Source organism: Pelobates fuscus, chromosome 8 (assembly GCF_036172605.1).
Source record: "Pelobates fuscus isolate aPelFus1 chromosome 8, aPelFus1.pri, whole genome shotgun sequence".
NCBI classification, from domain to species: Eukaryota; Metazoa; Chordata; class Amphibia; order Anura; family Pelobatidae; genus Pelobates; species Pelobates fuscus.
Window position 1 is genome coordinate 43,210,346 of NC_086324.1, and position 14,249 is coordinate 43,224,594.

The following is a 14,249-nucleotide window of genomic DNA, read 5'->3' on the forward strand; positions in this document are numbered from 1 at the left end:
TGGGATGGGGACGTTGCCTTTTTTCTGCCACTAATTTTGTCTCTTTTCAGGTTTGGAAGTTTGGTTGCTGGGCCACTCGTATGTGTACTGGGCGGAGAAGAGAGCCGCAGTTCGCAGAAGCGGATCACAGCTGGGCTTTCCATTGGAACGAGTGACTCTATATTGGTTTGGTTTTAGGGGCGCTAGTTGGCAGAGTTTATGTAACTTCTTGTTTCGGAAAATGGTTGGTGGGTCGGTCCCAGATGTGGTGTTGGTTCACGGAGGGGGGAACGACTTAGGTGGGATTCCGCAAAGGGAGTTGGTGAGGAGGATGAAAAGGGATGTGGATCGGCTGAGGGAGCTGGTTCCTGGTGTGGTGGTGGTGTGGTCCGAGATGGTTCCACGCTTTGCGTGGAGACACGCCAGGGATCCGGCTGCAATAGCTCGATCTAGGGGTAAAGTTAATAAGATTATGGCAGTTTTTATTAGACGTTCTGGGGGCATAGTGGTGCGCCACAGGGAGTTGGAGGGCATGTTGCCTGGGTATTTTAGGAGGGACGGTGTACACCTGTCGGACGTGGGGAATGACTTGTTGAACCTAGGCTTCCATGAAGGTATTGAACAGGCCCTGTTTAGGTGTGGTGGGGGTCGCACATGCGCTTAAGGAGGTCAAGCCATGTGCTGTGGCGGAACAGGGCGTAGTAAAAAATTGGAATTTGGCGTGGAGTTTGAACTGGACAGGCCGAGGTGTAGGCCTGATGGAATTAAGGACTGGTTGGTTCTAGCTCTTCGGTGGCAACGAACCTGGGGGTGTAGGGGTGTCTGAGGTACACCCCTACAGTTAACAATATGATGTGGGGCCTCTTTGGTAGGCCGTGGTTCAAGTGAATTGTTATTTGGTTATTTATTGTTCAATTGGTAGGGTCATTGTCAGGGGTACTGTGTGGGGGTATAGTAATTTAATGTATAGTTGGACAATGACCCTAAATTATGTTAATTATGTTAATTTATGATAATTTAATTAATAATGTAATTAATAAAAGCTGTGGACTTTGTACTCCAACAGAATTAACTGTGTCCGTGTCTTACTTAGTATAAGGGTATAATACATGACGAATAACGTCTGTGCAAAAGGTTATATAAGTTTTGTAGCACATGCCGAATAACGTCTGTGCAAATGTCATGAAGCCCATGGAACAACGCAGTAGGAGGAGTGGGCCTTGACAGAGCCAGGGAGTGGGCAGGTGCTAGTGTTTGGGGGTTGGGTTAGTTTAATGGTGCTTGGGGGTGGAGACAGGGAGTATAAAGAGCAGCCATTTTAGAATAGGGGCCATTTTAACCAGAGCCTCTCTTACCTGTAAATTGTCCCTCCCACCCTCCCTAAGTTTAGCAGTTCCGTTTAGTCACAGCGGCGGAACAGGGCGTAGTAAAAAATTGAATTTGGCGTGGAGTTTGAACTGGACAGGCCGAGGTGTAGGCCTGATGGAATTAAGGACTGGTTGGTTCTAGCTCTTCGGTGGCGACGAACCTGGGGGTGTAGGGGTGTCTGAGGTACACCCCTACAGTTAACAATATGATGTGGGGCCTCTTTGGTAGGCCGTGGTTCAAGTGAATTGTTATTTGGTTATTTATTGTTCAATTGGTAGGGTCATTGTCAGGGGTACTGTGTGGGGGTATAGTAATTTAATGTATAGTTGGACAATGACCCTAAATTATGTTAATTGTGTTAATTTATGATAATTTAATTAATAATTTAATTAACAAAAGCTGTGGACTTTGTACTCCAACAGAATTAACTGTGTCCGTGTCTTACTTAGTATAAGGGTATAATACATGACGAATAACGTCTGTGCAAAAGGTTATATAAGGTTTGTAGCACATGCCGAATAACGTCTGTGCAAATGTCATGGTTTCAAATAAAAAGACAAATATAAAATAACTTTATTGTCTGGTTTAAGTCCATTTCCCCTAACACTACTCTATCATACCACTCTATAATGATTTCTGCCTAACTTCATTCAACAATATATTGAAGGATGGAGCAAAACCCCTTTTTTTATTTTTTTATTTTTATCAAAGGGAAACTGTTTGTCACTTTAAGTTTTTTTTTTTTAAGTTCATGGAGATGTCTAACTGGTTAGCAGTAGGACATAATATCACCTGATATGCTGTGAAATATCCCCTCCCCATCGCAACATCCATTTACATCTCCTGAAATGAAATGTCTGTGTGCGTGCAAGCATTAACCTGAATAAAATATATTTGGTGAAGAATATCTAAATTGTTTAATTGTAGTGATTAATTAAAATAGTTCTGTTTTTTTTTCAATACATATTGTATGTGCATGCCAGAGATCCATCAGTTCAAAGCTAACCATAGAAAATATCTTAAAGTTGTTGTGTCCTTGACTCCTGTATTTTGTCTTCTTTCTGTATAGTGCCCTCTAGTGGCACCCTATGACATTGCTTTCATATTATGTAACAGTGTGCTCTTGCATTGTGTATAAAAGTACTATAGTATACTCTATCCTACCTGTATTCAAGAAATCTACTAAAGGTTATTGTCTTTCTTTCTCCAACCCCTGCATTGTGTGAGAGGTAAAAGTTATCTTTCAAATTAACAAAAAAAATCTTAAACCACCTTTTGAAAATTACAGTGAGTTTAACATTGTAGTAGTCTTAATTCTAAATAATACATGTTGTACACATGGTGCTTTAGATGTTACCACTAGTTCCAAGAACTAAACATTATCAGGAATAAACATTTACAATCTTGCTCAACAATATGTAAGAGATCATGTTAAAAAGAAAAATTCAAAGTTTACGTACTGAGCCATAATCCTTCTAATGCCCACTCCCTATAATCTGCACATTTTGTTCCCTTTTAAGTTCCTATTTATTTGAGTGGCAACCCTCACAACTCCCGAAACACACACTATGCCAGCATGGCCTTATCTTGAGATAGGATAAATTATTTACATTAACAAAACCCTCACTGTATCATCTTATCATGTGTTGGGGTGAGGTTGTAAAACAGACACTCAAATTAAGTGAGCATATCTTCTATTTATCTTCTGAGAAATGGTAAAATGGTATGTGGATTGCCTAACTAGCAGGAACTGTCAATCATACTAATAGCCCAGAACACTCATCCAAAATCCACAAATTCACAATAAGTGAGTATGCCGGAAACATACAGCCTTGTGGATAAATTGATAAGTTATTAGTTGACATAAATAACTTGTCCCGCAGATCAATCAACTCAATAGAAAAAGAAATGAACATACAGAGAGACAATATTTAGGAATGCCGGGGGACATTCATATTCCACTACGTATCCCCATAAAATGATAATGAAATTATTCAAGTTTACAAAACATTGTCTCTCTCCAGTCTGTGCCCTTTGAATTTCTCTGTTATTAAACATCACAAATAAAGAATATCTTAGATTACCTTTTTCAATACCAGTGATTCTGAATAGGAAGCCCGGAAGACAGTGCCTTAATAAATTACTATACAGAGCCTTTGAATCTCAAAGACCTATTAAGAGCTCTGAGAGGTGGATAAGGAGGAGAGAGCGAAGCAAAGGGAGGGGGAGGAGAGGAGAGAAAGAGCTGTAAAGGAACCTGATAGGTTAAAAGGGCACAGAACAAGAAATATGGGCAGAGTTAATAACACAGAAAAAAAAGGGAAGTAAGAAAAGAGACGGTGTACGATATAAGGGGGTGAATAATAAAATGGATGGAAGGGAATTTAAGGGTTAAATAAGAAAACGATGGTGTGGAATTTAAATAAGAAAAAGAATTCTAAATAATTTAATAATCCTTCCCCTCAACTTCGTTACCATGTACAGTGTGATTGAGTAAAACATGTCTAAGAATTTGTCAATATGTCACAATCTCTTCATCTCATTGGACTTCAAGGAATTCTGGGAGAAAAATGTGAATTGTTTGTTTGTGTTAAAGAAGCAAATCAGGTGGGCATTATTGACAATGACAGCTCTCGGTGGAGTCATGTCTATATATTTTAAGGAAAGTAGAGAGAGCATGATAATTGTGAAGGAATGCACCTTGATTCCAAGGCTCAAGCTTGTAGGTGCCATAAATGGCTAGGCTATATTAAAATTGGCTAACATGGACTCATGTAATGCTTTATGCTTAAATGTACTTTGTCCTACATTAAGTTCTCTTTCTTATAAAAACTAGCTCCCACCGGAGTACTTCTGTAAACTGCTTATCTTTTGATAGTTAGAAATATGTCTCTTCTTACATTTCTTTCCATGAACGCAAGCACGTATCCTCTACTGTATAAAGCGGATCTCCCCCAATTAACCCCTTAAGGACACATGACGTGTGACATGTCATGATTCCCTTTTATTCCAGAAGTTTGGTCCTTAAGGGGTTAAAGCCAGAAGCAATTCTTCTGGATTCACAACTATCACCACGTGTCGTGTGCTTATTGCTTCTCCAAGCGCTTGAATTGATTTGGGTTCCCCTGAAAATAATTTAAGGATGATTTATCCTTGACATTTCTCTGATTAAAGTTTTTATGTGTTTAATATGAGTTTTATTAAAATACAATTGGTGGACAGAATGAAGAGGTAACAAAACATTGATTACTGTTTTAAGCATATCCAACATTCTGCAAGACATTTTGCTAATGTGAACAGGAAGGAGTTTCAAGCAATAGTAAGAAAAGATAACTTAAAAGCATATCATCATGTTAAAGTAAGGAATGTCTTATCAAGGTAAAAATCTTGATATGAGGTTAAGGGGTATATAGTCTCATGTATCATCATCATCCGATCACCTAACCCAGGTGTGGCCTGAGGGAATCTTCTAATATAACCATTGGGATATCGCTTCAGATAGCCACCAAAGAAAAAGGATAATTTAAAGAAGAAAAAGATCTAAATGAACGGAGATGTAAAAGATAAATAAAAGGGGGGAGGGGATGCATTTACACCCACCCCCGTAATGTACAGGTAAGAACAAGGCCAGAGTAAACCCTCTTGCGCAGCGATTTTGCCCAAATCCAACAAAAACTTCACAATTGTTTAACCCACCTAGATCTTTCGCTCATAAGTTATGGCACTGGGGTAAAGATACTCCAGCCAGTAGAGCCACGACCGAGTATGCCAGTCCTGTGCCTGGGGTAACCATTTCTCTATATGCACCAGAGACGGCCCTGGTGGATATTTGCTGTAGCTGCTGGAGGATGCCTAATCCCCAATTCCACAATCAAAATTATAATTACAGCTAACAAATGTCCAGCTACTGCCAAGAGAGAAATGTCTGTTGGTGATAATAGTTCTCCCAGAAGATACGATGTCCCTCTTAGAATGCTTTTAATTCAAGTGCAAGATTGGCGAGCCAAGTGGCCAGAGTGAATTGTTAAAAGTGCATTGTGGCATGTATTCACTTGGTATTTAATATAAAGAGTTACTCCAACCACCATGACCAATCCTTCTTTTAGAAATCATTATGCTGGTATGATTATGCAGTGCTGCTTGGAACATGCCCTTAAGAACCAGGAACTGTAGAAGAACTGAAACTTAAAGACAGTCTAGGACTGATGTCCTGGAACTTAGAACAAGCTAACTGGAACACAGCAATGATGAATAATACAGGACCAACCCGTGAACTGAAGCAGAGTAGTGATGTCGCAAACATAAAATTTTCCGTTCGCGAACGGCGAATGCGAACTTCCGCAAATGTTCGTGAACGGGCGAACCGGGCGAACCGCCGTAGATTTCAATAGGCAGGCGAATTTTAAAACCCACAGGGACTCTTTCTGGCCACAATAGTGATGGAAAAGTTGTTTCAAGGGGACTAACACCTGGACTGGGGTATGCCAGAGGGGGATCCATGGCAAAACTCCCATGGAAAATTACATAGTTGATGCAGAGTCTGGTTTTAATCCATAAAGGGCATAAATCACCTAACATTCCTAAATTGTTTGGAATAACATGCTTTAAAACATCAGGTATGATCTTGTATCGATCAGGTAGTGTAAGGGTTACGCCCGCTTCACAGTGACAGACCAAACTCCCCCTTTAACGCACCGCAAACAACCGCAAACAGTCCATTTGCACAACCGCAAACTCCCCATTTGCACAAGGTTGGATACCAAGCTAGCCATGTCCCGTTCCTTGTACTCACTGATGTCATTGAAGGTCTCTTCCTCCACCCAGCCACGTACAACACCAAGGGTCCCCGAAAGGTGACAACAAGCTCCCTGTATTTTTTTTTTTTAAATGTACACTACTGTTACACCAGATATGAGTTGCACTGGTGTGACACTGTGCCCTGGCAGGCCCTGAAACGCACACGTGTGAAGGAAACTGACTGCTATTATTTCACAGTCAAATTTCTAGTTTTTTTTTTAATGTACACTACTGTTACACCAGATATGAGTTGCACTGGTGTGACACTGTGCCCTGGCAGGCCCTGAAACGCACACATGTGAAGGAAACTGACTGCTATTATATTACAGTCAAAAAAGCTTGTGGTTTTTTTAAATGCAAGCTATTGTGACACCAGATATGAGTGGTGGCACTGGGCAAGTGGGCACAGTATACGCTGGCAGGCAGGCAACTGCAATTAGATTACACAAAAAAAAAAAAAAACAGCATGATGTTCTAGCCCTAAAAAGGGCTTTTTGGGGTGCTGTCCTTACAGCAGAGATCAGATGAGTCCTTCAGGACTGTAGTGGACACTGAATACACTAGCCTAGCTATTGATTTCCCTATTAAATCAGCAGCAGCTACACTGTCCCTCCTCTCACTAAGAATGCAGCTTCCGGGGGGCGGTGCCTAGCTGTCATGGAGGAAAGACGCACTTCGTGTGAGCTCCCTCAATATCTCACTTTCAGCAGCTATCAACAAGTGAATTTCACCCCAGAAGGGGATGACCCAGCAATGTTGCTCCTACCTGACTGACCCGACATGCTTAATAGCGGTCAACAACTCGACAGAGTCTTACTTACCTCTGCGTGGCAAGTGTGGCCTGGTGCTCACCGGGCGGGAGAGGCGGCCGATCTCCCGATCCTGGGATGCCCAGGAGCAGCTACTTCCCGACAGGAGCTCCGTTACCCCCCCCCCTCGGACCGGTGAGGGTTATCAAGGTCCACACCTGAGAGGCTGTCTGGAGCTAATGGACGCACAGAGCACAGCCGCCCAGGCTGACATGCTTATCTGCGACTCTCCCAATATGGCGGTAGCCGCGTGTCCTCCTGGTACCAGCAAAGCATGGCAGGATATTGAGTCTAAGCTGGACAGACTCTTTAATCAATTTTGGAAGCAAATAACAAGCAGGAAGCCCCAACAAGCCCCACCACAGCCCTAACAAGCTCCACCACAGCTAAGCGAAGCAGTCCCCATTAAAATCCACCAACGCAAAAGACGTCGAAGACGGGACCGGAGGCACAAACAGAAATGCAGAACCTGCCCCACATCAAGCACTCGCCTCCACCTTAAGCCACCACAATCCCGCACTGGACGTGAAGCACCACCGGGACAGATCCGACCACCCGACAAAACAAGCTTCCACCACCTCAAGCCGCGAACCCGGCACTCAGCCAGAGACTTGCCTTTGTTGTTCCAGGTATCAGGGACTCCCAGGGTCTGCACCTGGCGCCCAGAAGGGATCGGATGAGCACAAGCAGTAAACAGCAGCCTGCCAAGCATGTCCCACTATAGCCGATCCTCCACACCATACCTTTGATCACATGAACTGCTCTCTGCACATTAACTAATCGTAAAGTAGCAAGCGTTTAAACATGTCATTATTTCACCTCCTAAAGAGTTTATTGTCGTAGTTCCTTACATGCCTTTACCTTAACCGTTCATGTATTATGTTATTCACTAGTCTCATCTCATGGGGCGACTCACACTTGATTTATAACTAGTGGTGGAGCTGCTGATATAAATACACAGTTGATAACGTGCAAGCTACACCCTAAACATGACAGCCATCTTTCACAACAATGTACTGCTATATACTCATACCCTCAGTGCAACTAGCCATGATATACGCACGTTCAGCCTAGCATGCTCAAATATAACACATTTCTGTCTTAAAAAAAATACATAATAATTATACAAAAAAAAAATGCAGCTTCCGAATGAATCTAAAATGGATGCTGTCCAGGAGGTGGGAGGGTCTGGGAGGGAGGGTCTGCTGCTGATTGGCTGGAATGTGTCTGCTGACTGTGAGGTACAGGGTCAAAGTTTACTCAATGATGACGAATAGGGGACGGACCGAACATCGCATATGTTCGCTATCCGTGGCGAACGCGAACAAGCTATGTTCGCCAGGAACTATTCGCCAGCGAACCATTCGGGACATCACTAAAGCAGAGCCCAAGACTGAACCCAACAGAACTCAAATAGAATCAAAGGACTAGTGAGAAGTGTGTCTTTATAGTTCTTGGCTTCATGCGTAAGTCATGCCTTATGACACCTGTATCTCAGCATCTTTAGAATTCAGGGGAATGGAGACTGCAGATTGCTTTAGTGCTAAATGAAAATAAGTTCAAGTGGCATGGTGGCATTATAGAGATAAGTGACTGGGATAAATATTGCTTTCCTTCTAATGTCCATTATGGCCATTCCAGCAGTAAAGTGGTGGCATCAAAGTTTTCTAGACCAATTTGTAAGTGCTCTGTTCGAGAGGTTACATACTAAAAGAATAATTAGGATAATCAAAAGACGTATACGAGAGATGAACATTATTTTTAGAGCTTAGCAAATCCCTAGTTAGCATAGGTTCAGACAAAACATTGTTGAATGATTGCTAACTTAAAGTTAAAAAAGTACCAAAAAAAAAAAAACAAGGCAATCTCTTGTATTATGAAAAGGAACATTGTTTTTTCATCACATGAAACTAGAAATTTATGTTTTCAAACAAGTTTATGTATGAGTTTTTATACATCACAAGATCTGCTTCTGTTTATTGAGTGAAAAATAAGAACTAACGCAAAACAGGATCAGATGTGAATCACGAGAACATGGACATATAAAATCTAGAGTACAGAAAATAACAATTCATACGTCAAAGAGACAATTGTCAATCTATCTCTTAATGAATTAACACAGAATACTGACTGGCTATTAAACAACATTTAATTCCGATTTTTTTATTTTGTTTTATATATGCAAGTAAATATATCTTATATGATACATACATTTACCAACATTTCAAAATTATCTTAACTAAAATAATATAAAAAATAAATAAATAACACAATGAGTACATTCTTATATGAGCTAACAATCTCAAGAGACTATAAAGTCCATCCAACTTACATTCCAAACATGGGAATTCATTCAATAGAATTCATCTCCTATCATTAATAAATAGAAAAAAAAAACTACGACAAAATAACATATTTTAATATTTCAGTTGGAGGGCTACTGAAACAGTGATCATAGGAATGAGCAGTGGTGGCAGGTGACGTTTTAGGACGGTGGGGCATGGGACTTCTACCCAGAATTTGACTCTGCCACCATCTTCCAAGGACATACTTGAAAACAAGAGACATCTTAATGTATTCTTCCTGGTAATATATTAAAAAAATAAATAAGGGGGCGGGGCCTGGATGCCGAGCTGACTGGTCGCACTAAACCAGAGCTCCGTGTACAGACTTGCAAATAAGTGAGCTAACTCGACAAATTACACCGAAATCACACGAGTTCACTTACCTGGCAAAGCAGAGCAGCGGCAGTACTCCGGGACGTCCCTAACCAGACCTCCGAGAGGCATTTTAAAGTTAACGCGGAGTTGCGGCCTACCAACGGGCGCAGGCGTGTGAGCGGCGGCCGACCTCCACGCCGGCAAACCTGCGGAAATCGCTGCGGCGTTGAGACCCTGATCACCCCCCCCCCCCGCCGGTGTGGGATATCCCAGCACACTTAAGCGAGAAACAAGCTAACAAATTCCTGGCCTAGGAAGACTAAACTCCACGTGAAACCTACGGGGCCCAAACAAAATGGCGGCACAGCCCAAACGTACACTCACGAAGCCACCCAAGTATGCACAAGAATTCGTCAACCGACTAAGCACTTACCTGTGGGTGAAGCTCCGAGCCCGGAAACAGTTGTACAACCTGGCAATGAGAGAGGCGGTGGCTTGGATCCGCCCGGCCACCCGGCGCAAGCTACAGAGGTACCCTCCTCGCAATTTCAGAGCGGCCCCCAGACTGGAACGGAGCAGAACCTCAAAAAAGCAGACAGGGGCGCCGGGCCCCTCAATTAAAGACATACCCGAGACGAAGACACGGCACAAGACCCGACCTGCCTACCACTCAGCGGTCCCAACAACCACCGATCGGCACCCAGAGACAGATATCAGAGCCTGTAAAAGGCACAGTAAGAAACAAGGCCCCCTGAGGAACAGCTGCCCCACGCAATCAACCCAGCCGATGGGGCCAACAAGCTGCAACAACAATCCTGCCAAACCCAGCCTACCTTCAAAGCAAACGGGCAGGACCACACAGGAACCGCTCCCTACTACATGCTGGGACCGGGCGCAACGGCGGAGGTCGAGACAGCACCCACTGAACCCCTTCCACCTCCACCGCCCGGATGCAGACCACAAGAGAGCTCAGCGCTCACCTCTCTCACGCAAAGCTAGTAAGCAGAGGAGATCGGTGAAGCCAGGACCCCCTCAGGTGCCCTACACAACGGGGACGAAACCGCTCCAAGCAACTATGCATGAACAACACCGCCCCAGGTACGCAGAAAAGGCCTCCAAAACAGGCATCGGCTGAAGCAGCCTAAACTGATACGTTACACGGCTCACAGCCCTTGCACCTGCTCATAAAGCAGAGACTCTCACTACCCGGAGGCAACAAAAGTTTACTCTTGAACATGACACCTACTGTATGGACTTAACTGACCTTGTTTATGTTTGTTCCCATCCACTTTTGCCCTGTTGTTGTTTCACAAATCCTTATATTGCCATGACTTTATAGTTTCACAGGTCTTCAAATGCTAGACATATTGATTCCAATATTAATCTCTTAGACCGAAATAATGCTTACAACATCTCTTCTATGTATCAAAAGGGCCACTAACACAAGACTGTTTAGCACTTAGCTTGTTCCACCTTTTACATGAAGCCTGAGACAAAACAGCTTAGGTAACCTTTCTCTATTGTTCAGTTTGACTGTACATGTTTATCCTCTTAAGACTAACTAAACGTTGACAAATGTTGTACATATCTGGTAATACAGAACACACACTACAATCTGGACCAGCTAGTGCGACAGGAGACGCATGTACATTGTTGCACTAGACATAACCTGAGCTAAACACCATATAAATAAAAAATATGAGGCATTATTATCCAGGAAATGTGCTTACTCGATATTTACGCTGTATTATCCCTATGTTGTATAACTACTCGTACATTTCCCCTTTTATTTTCTGTACCCCATCTTGCATGCCTTAATAAAAGAAAGATTGACAAAAAAATAAATAAAAAATAAATAAATAATTGTCTGATGTGTTGGATTTGTCTGCTTAACCTCATGTACCAGATCCCTCATGGTAGTCCCCATACAATACAATACACATATCTGATTATCTGGTATAATATATAGATATTAGTACAATTCTCAAAGCTAGGTACAATATACAGATACCTATACAGTACACATAACTGAATATAGAGATACCTATACAATACACAGAGCCACGTACAATACAGAGATACCCATACAATACAAAGAGCACAGTACTATAAGGAAATACTAAAACGATAATACAGATCTACTCGTACAATACACAGAGCTTGGCACAACACATAGATACCCATAAACTACACAGAGCGTTGTACAATGCAGAGGTAGTCAATCACACCACACAGTATAATGTCTGTATAATACTCCATCTCTCTCTAACTCTAGCTCTTTTGCCCCTTCTAAGTCTCTAGCTCTTCCTTTTCTGATCTTATCTTTAATAATGCTCTGAATATGACAACTTAAACTTCCCAGTAAATGTTACTGCTGCTACTATGAAATATGTCTGCTTCTTCTGAGTCACTGTTCCTACTGCAGGTTGTTCATTGTATAGCGCTACGGAATTTGTTGGCGCTATATAAATAATAAAATAATAATAATAATAATCATATTAACATCTACAAGGACAATAAGGAGTCTATAAGTATCCTGCTGCCTTAACCATGTGAGCACTGTGTGCAGTGAGCTTGCAGCTAATAGCACGCACATCTGTGGCATCAACCTGGTCTGAAGAGACAGATCCTTTAAAATGCGCCCATCTTCAGTGGCCAGTGTTGGACGGAATGCCAAAAGAAGGAGCATTCACATGGACAAAAGATGGAGGCGGCGCTGACAGTATACCGAGCCCATAGAGACATGCCTTCCGATATTCGCGTTGGGCATGCACCATGACACACATATTATTTAGCTTAACTTCTCCCCAGGACAAAAAAATCTTAGCAGTCCTACTGCCAATATATTTCCATATAATAACTGAAGGGGCGCTGCCCCAAGCGCTCCCACTGGGAATGAGACAAAAGCTATTGGAATTAGTGCACTCATTACACATTAGTTACCTGCCTTAAGCTGGGTTTCAGTAGCACTCCAACTGAATTATATTATCCTGGTTGATCAGAGTTGTATTTGCTATTTAATGAGCCTCTGTGTGATAGAAATTCCGAACTTCAAGGTTAAGCATCTCGCCTTCTATAATTCCACGTGTAATATAAGGTTAAAGTGTTACTAAACCAAAATCCAGTGTTTTAAGAACCATGGGGTTTAGTTAGAGGAAACCTTCCTATTCTTGACCTCCCACTGCCAAAACTTAAAAAAAGTAACTAAAAAGTGTGTCTGTTCCAGTGCCAAGGCCAAGTTCTCTTCTACACCTTATCCTCCTTGCTGACATCAGGTGCTGGGGAGGGATGCAGGAGACGGACGGGCTGAGGGAAGGACATTGGTGGCATTGAGGGCGAGCCATGGCGACATTGGATGTCTCTCAACAGTATGCTGTGCATGCTGATGACAGACGTCTAATATGCACAGAATTGATATTAGCCAGCCCGGAACGCTTGTTCTGGGATAGCTAACGAAACCCCAAATGACTCTGCCAGAAGTGGCCTTAGGCCTCCGGCAACAGAGGGGTTAAAATCTGTATGTGCTAATGTTGGTAGCTTGCATAATTTTTGTCAAAGATTCTAAACTTAGTTTTTGCAATTCTTTGAGTAGCCTTCTAACTCAAACACTAATTCAAATATGAATATGTGGATTTGTGCTTTCAAGTTAATTTGTTTCAGTTAACATCTTGTCCAAGTTTAAGCCTTTACAAAACTCGAATTGTAATGTTTAATTCTACTTCCATCCATAAAAGCTTTGTGTTTAGGACTTTACTAAAACTAAACACAGAACACTATACAAATAGCACATCGTTTCTACAACTTACTGAGTGACGTAGTGATCCTTCCTGAAGAAGGTGCACAGTGATAATACCTTTCAGGGTTTAGTCTCTTAGAGAGCGTACTTACCAGAGTATAAATCAGTTCTGATATCAACGGTAGAGACAAAAAAGGATTCAGCGATTAATACAGATCATGAAACAGGTACACACACTCCTGTAAGCACGGGATAATTGGAGAAATGAACACGCCTATTGCACGCCTATTTATATAAAATACAGACATGTCTCAGGAAGGAGAAGGTGGTAACACAAGACTCTTATTGGTCTCAATTACATTTAATAAAAAGTATTATTTGTCACTTTAAAATCAAACAAGGATGACAGGGATGGGAATGTACAGAATGCATGGGGATTATGCAATTTTAATTTATATGTACAAAGACTGACAATAACAAAGAGACAATACAATAATAACCTTTATTGACTTTAATCAAAATTCTCTGTGTGGTGCAATATGTCGCCATATGTGCCAGTATAAACATCACACTTTTGTTTGCTGATTACGCTAATAAAGATCTGAACTGTATGTGACCTGCTAGTAACAAAGACACCTGCAATAAATAGTTTATGTTATCACAGAGTGCAGGCAGGATATACTTGCAACAAATTATTTTATTAAAGGTACAGTAAGTGCCTTAGCTTCTTAAAGTAGTTATGGTGCCAGGACCCTATCACTGCAGCCATACGTTTAACGAATTTGTCAGACTGCCAAAACAGAGCTTTAAGGAGGATCCTGTAGCTCTACCTCCATTCAGAGCTTTGAACTAAACTTCATGGCTCCCATACCTTCTCTTTCCTTTAGGTTGGTATTTAAC

General features: G+C 41.9%; 1 protein-coding gene across 3 annotated transcripts in view; it reads right to left on the reverse strand.

Annotated features, from left to right (window-relative positions):
• Nucleotides 1–13,592, reverse strand: part of LOC134571478 (intelectin-1-like) — a 37,972-nt gene extending 24,380 nt beyond the window's left edge. For 2 of the 3 annotated variants that reach the window (XM_063429754.1, XM_063429752.1), the window contains exon 1: nucleotides 3,432–3,539. The gene's annotated coding sequence lies outside the window, so the exon portion shown is untranslated. Of the gene's footprint in view, nucleotides 1–3,431; nucleotides 3,540–13,501 lie in introns of those variants that run through there. The other variant, XM_063429753.1, reaches the window with a different exon arrangement.
• Between the last annotated feature and the right edge of the window lie 657 nt (nucleotides 13,593–14,249).